Raw genomic sequence first — 6,000 nt, 5'->3', positions numbered from 1 at the left:
ACCCTATAGGAAGCTTATGAATCTACACCCAAGTTTCAGACTGATTTAGATCAATGAGATCTGGTGACATCAGCGCATCATACTCTTCAGTACAAACCGCGTTTTGCCGAAACAACCACGGTCCTCCTTCTTTGATTTTGATCCAATCTCCCAGACAGAAGCATTGGACAGTAAAGAGATTACCCTCAAGATGATTGAAAGCAATATTCTGTGCAGGAGCTCACACGTTTCTCATATGTTGCTCGAACGTAATAGGGCTAAACGGATTTGTAGTATGTACCTTAACCAGGGCGAGCCACTTCATCCCTTGCTTGGGGGCTGTCTCCTCATCTTCGAAGATTAAGTCATCGAATTCATCCTCCTCAATCCCCAGACGTTGCATCAGTTCACCGATCTTCTCCTCCTTCTTGCTTCCCGATCCACTCGCGTTGTTTGTTGAGTTTGCAGGCTCGCCATGGCCTCAACCCTAGCAGAGCCGAGCCGAACGAGAGAAACCCCACGAGGAAACAGACCTTCCGAGACCGCTCCGCCAATAGGAAAAACCTTGCCGACGTCTGGGCTCCTTCTCCTCCGGGCGCAGCCGGTGGCAAAGTCAGGGAACCCTAATCGCCCTGGGAGTCGCCTCTCAGGACGTTAGGTCGAAACGTTTTTAGACGTTAGGGCGGATTTCACACGTTCTTTCTTCTTACTCCATGCCTTCTTTTTTTGGGGGCAAAACTACTCCACGTCTTGAAAACCCTATGTGCTCTGCCCCACCTCGTGCGTTACAAAAAACAGATCACGAACCAGCATAGCCTACAGCCGCCGCCGGTCCCCAGGCTTGCGAACCTGCCGATCGATATCTTCTTTCGGCATTTTTTCTCTCTCCCTCTCTCTCCATGAACCATGAACGCCCAGAATAGGAGGTTGCACTCTTCGTCTCTGCAGCAGTGGTCACGGTGCTCCGGCGGTCTTCGTCTCCCCATCATTAGTCACGGCGCTGCGGCGGCCGCTTCAGATGAATGTCGTTCGCAGGCACCTTCTGAATTTTGCTGCCCACGATGTGCCTGGGATTTCTTGTTCACGCAGGTGTACATCATCAGGTTTGACTAAGGTTTCCATCTATCCTATATACAACATGCAGATAGGGTGTTTGATATATTTACCATGAGAGTTTTTCAGTCTTGTAAACTTGCATCAGGTTTGCCGAAACTGACTTATCCTAGTCTTTTGTTGTTACGAAGTTCAGTGACTATGCAAGGTTCCAAATAGCCTCCAAACCCTCACATAAACATAGATTCTAGCTGCATTACTGGCACTGATGTCATGGTTTTTTGATTAAATAGTTCTGAATTGGTTGATTATGAAATAGGCACTCGGCAAGATTGCAAGGTCTATTGTCCAACTAAGGTGCTATTCGGTATAGATGTACATGCTTAGATGCTCAATCTCTTGCATTGTTTCATGTTCTGCCACGACGCTAATTTCTAGAGCATGCCAACATGTTGTTTTATGTTCAGTATTTCTTTTCTGTAGGTGTGCACTATGGAAACAAGAAGCTGGAATTAGAAAGTGAGGAATTGGTGCTCTACTGCCGCTGATGGTAAAACACTGCAATATATATGTACTTCAGTTGTGCTGTTTTATGTTGATGGTTTAATAAGAGCCTATGGACATTAAATTTCGTCTTTATTTGATTAGAACATAGATGGCTCCAAAGTCTCAAAGTAAATTTCTATACAGATGTGGAAATGATAATCATTCGGTTCTAGGATGTCATATCATGCATGTTCAACATACTATTTACTCTTCAAATACACGTGCATATGAAAAAGTGAGATTTACTAGACATGTTTTTCTAGCTAATCTATTTATATTTCATTTGACTTTGTGTGCAGACTAGTTGTTATCGAGGAGTCGACACAACAAAATACCATGGATTTATAAAGTGGTTTGGACGGTGTCCTGCAAGTTTATGTGGCATTATCTGCTTTATGTCTAGGTATAGGTTCTAGCTAGTTTGGAACATAAAGTTTTTTTTTTGAAAAAGAGGCAAAAGCTTTGCCCCATATATAAATTAAGAAAAGGGTGCTCGGTTTTTAGGAGAAAACCGAGCGAAAACCTACAGCAACGGGCCAAGCCCACACAACCAACACACTCACACAAACCACAAAGCAACAATGACAAACACTTGAACTTGAGACTCCAATGCCGTGTCAAAAGACAAGCCACGACACTGGCGGGCACCCGTCAACCAATTGCGGATCCGGGGAAGGCAACTGACAAGGTGGCGAGAAAATCGCAAACCTCTCTGGCGACGACAGCTCCAGGCACCGTTCGTAATGGCCCAGACATAGCAACCCCATCACCAATAGAAACAACCTGACTGCCGGACTCAGACGAGAGAGAGACTGCAGCGTCACCAACACCACACTTCTCAAAGGCCACCGCCTGACATGGCGGAGAAACCACATCCAAGGACTCGTGCGAGTTGGGCCTCACTTCCTCGACGGAAGGGGCGAAAGCACACCACCACACAACTCTAGGAGCTCAGGCATGATCTGCATGACCGGAGTCGTGATCACCGAACTCGCCCTAGCACGAGGAGAGAAACAACCATGAAGGCTCGCTCCACTCGCGCCCACTTTGTCATCATCAGGCACAACCAAAGGATCGGCGGGCGTCAGGGAGAGCCTACTCAACGCCGCTTCTTCCCGCTCCAGAAAGCCCCCAATCGCTAGCATCCAACCATGCAAGGAGTCAACGGCCTCGTGAAGAGGACGGATGGCCTCCTGAAAAAACTCAGCTTGCTTCTCTAAAGCGGATTCCACATCCGCTGAGGCCAAAGAGCCAACAGGAGCAGAAACAACTAACGCCCAGGACCGACGATGAGGCACATGAAACGGCAGCGAGACCTCAAGTTGGGCCCGACGAGGAGCAGTCGCTTGGCAAGGCGATGACACGGCAAGGGCTGCCAACAAGCTGAGAGGACGTCAAGCGTTACCACAGTCACTTGCGCGATGACCGTTCTCAAGGCACCGAGAGCACCTGAAGGGGTCACAACAGACCGCGGCACGGTGACCAGGAACAAGGCACCTACAACATCTACCCTTGAGCCAAGCAGGGACAGGACAACGAGCAATTGGCGGGGCTGGCAGAGACGAGCGGCGTGAGCCACGCCGTGGCATCACCTCCTGCCATCCATCATGCTCGCCCCCCACACACTCCATGTCCTTGCCATCATCCTTCTCAACATCAGCACCAACATTGAAGGACTTGGTGGCTGGCGGCGTCCAGGGAACCAGCTCCTCTTTGTTGTCCTCGTCGTCGTTGTCCGCAGTGGACACCCAAGAAGCAGGCCATGGCGTGGCAGCGAGGGGCAGCGCTCCTGCACCGGCCTCACCATCATCAGCAGCAGACCGCAGCGACGAGGGGCCGAGCTCCACCGCGTCCTCCTCGGCGCCGATTGCATTGGAGGCCTTGGACGAGGGAGCGACGGGTGCCGCAGGTGCAGGTGGCACGGGGAGGGTCGCAGGTGCATCCTCCACAGGATGGCCACCAACTTGGACCGGACAGACTAGGAGGCGTGGCGGAGTCGAAGAAGGCGGCGACGTCTGGGGGGCAAGCTCCTCTTCGTCTTCCTCATCGTCGACACCAGCGGCATCAGCAGCGGAAGACCAAGACGGGACTCCACGAGGCAGCAGCAGCTCGCCGGCCGGCGACGGGGCGAACGCCGGGGCCGCAGCTGGCTCGGACGGGAGTGGCAGCGCGCGAGCACAACCCACACGCCTGCCCAACCTGCGGCGGGGGAGGAAAAAGCGCTGCCGTCGCAGGCCCGGAGACGGCCGCGCCCAAAACGACCATGCCACCATTCTCCTTGCGAAACCTCCCTGCAGGAGGCAGCCGGGACGAGCGGCGAGCGGTACCAGCAGCGAGCGCGGCAGCAGAGGGCGGCGAGGCCGCCGTCGCGGCCATTGGAGGGCGGAAGCTTCGGGAGCGGCCGCGGGGACAGCAGGCCGAGCCCCTACATGGCAGACCGAGGGAGTGGAAGAGGACTTCGAGGGGAATCCAGATCAGGTCTTGGAGCTCGAAGAAGATGCCCGAGGAGGGAGATCAGGCCGCCGGCGGCGGCAAGTCCATGGTCGCGCGGCACGTCGCGGTTTCTGTGTGATACCCACCTTTAACTCCGAACATAAAGTTTGTGTATAGATGTGGAGGACAAGTAGGGCGCTGAAGATGCTGCAGCAACAAATTTCGCGGGATCATGCGACATGGTAGCAGGGTGTTCGCAAGGGAGGACTAAATATCTCCCCAAAAATGTTGGGTTGATCGATAGTGTGCTAGGACGAGCATCAATACCACTACCAGTCCATTTTTTTAAACTTTCGTTGTAATGAATCTACAACCTGATTGTAAACTATTGTTGCTATGAATAAAAATGTTAATTTTTCTGAGAATAGCATAGTACGTATATTTATATGTTATCTGTGGTAGAAATATAGTCCTCTCTTATTATGAAGTGGTAATAATATGCTACATAACAACTAAAAACCATATTTATTGTGAAAAAATAAAAAATAATTACAATTACTTAATACGGGAAAAAAATCGTACAAATGATGTGACGTGATAGGCCATCTATCAAAGCGTCTGTACAACGATAGACATGCTTTGCGAACGTCTCATAACACGCTCCGGTCCGCGTCTCTACAAAACTTGAAACGGTGCATAAGAAGACGTTTCTAAAACGCTGTGCATGGCGGCTCTACAGTAGCTTAGAGATGATTTTAAGCGTCTTTAGCCCATACACTGGACGTCTCCACATGCCTTTTGTGTTGTAGTAGATATGGTACTTTCAATATTAAGGATGGATCGCAGATGAGGATACATGGCTAGGGAATAAGCCTCTCTCTAAACAATATCCAGCGTTATACAACATTGTTCGTCGTAAAAGTGATACCATTGCTTTAGTAATGACAACCTCACATCCGGCAGTGATGTTCAGACGAGATTTAATCGATCCGAGACTTATTGCATGGAATACCTTACTTCTACGTTTGGAATCCATTCAGTTGTCTGAAGGGCAGGATGAATTTCGTTGGAACTTACAGTCCAATGAAAAGTTCTCTGTCGATGTACAATGCAATTATCCAACCTGAAATACCAGTTGATAAAAGCAAGAAAATCTGAAAGATGAAAATACCTCTCAAAATTAAGGTTTTTGGTTGGTATTTGCGTCGAGGTGTAATCCTAACCAAAGATAATCTTGTGAAACACAATTGGCATGGGGAGTATACATCGACAATGATACAAGTAAACACTTGTTCTTCCAATGTCGCTTTGCCAGGTCTATATGGTCATGCATCCAAGTAGCTTCTGATTTGTATTCCCCGACTACTGTAGCCAATATATTTGGTAATTGGTTTCATGGTATCAATCATAGATTTAGAACGGTTATTAGGGTAGGGGAGCTTGCCATTATATGGTCGCTATGGCTGTGTAGAAATGACAAAATTTTAATGATAAGAATTGTTCTCTCTTACAGGTTATCTACAAATGTACCGCTACGCTCCGTTCGTGGTCTGCGCTGCAGAAGATGGAGAATCGCGACCTTTTTACGGAGGCCTGTACACGGTTGGAGGACACGGTAAGGGATACTTTTTCCCTACATGGGTGACAGCATAATCTACGGATTGGGCTCCACCTTCTTCTTAGGCGTTTTACAGTTGCTCATGTTTTGATATGTAATTCGCCTTATTAGCTTCCACTTCAGACTTTTAAGACTACTTAAACGGTTGTGTGCATCTTAGTTATGCAGAGATCGGGTGTAATTGCTTTCATAATAAGTAATAAAACGTCCGTTATAAAAAAATGATATCTCAAATGTGCAACGAAGGACTACCACGGCTCCCGCTAGCGTTGCCTGTGATTACTCCGTCCTCAATTCAGTCCCAGACCTAGGAATTTATCAAGGGAAAAGATAGGAAGAAGCGCCGCACGGTTCGCTCGGCGTGCGACGGT

This window comes from Lolium perenne, chromosome 5 (assembly GCF_019359855.2).
Source record: "Lolium perenne isolate Kyuss_39 chromosome 5, Kyuss_2.0, whole genome shotgun sequence".
NCBI lineage: Eukaryota > Viridiplantae > Streptophyta > Magnoliopsida > Poales > Poaceae > Lolium > Lolium perenne.
Note: the sequence above shows the minus strand (reverse complement) of the source record.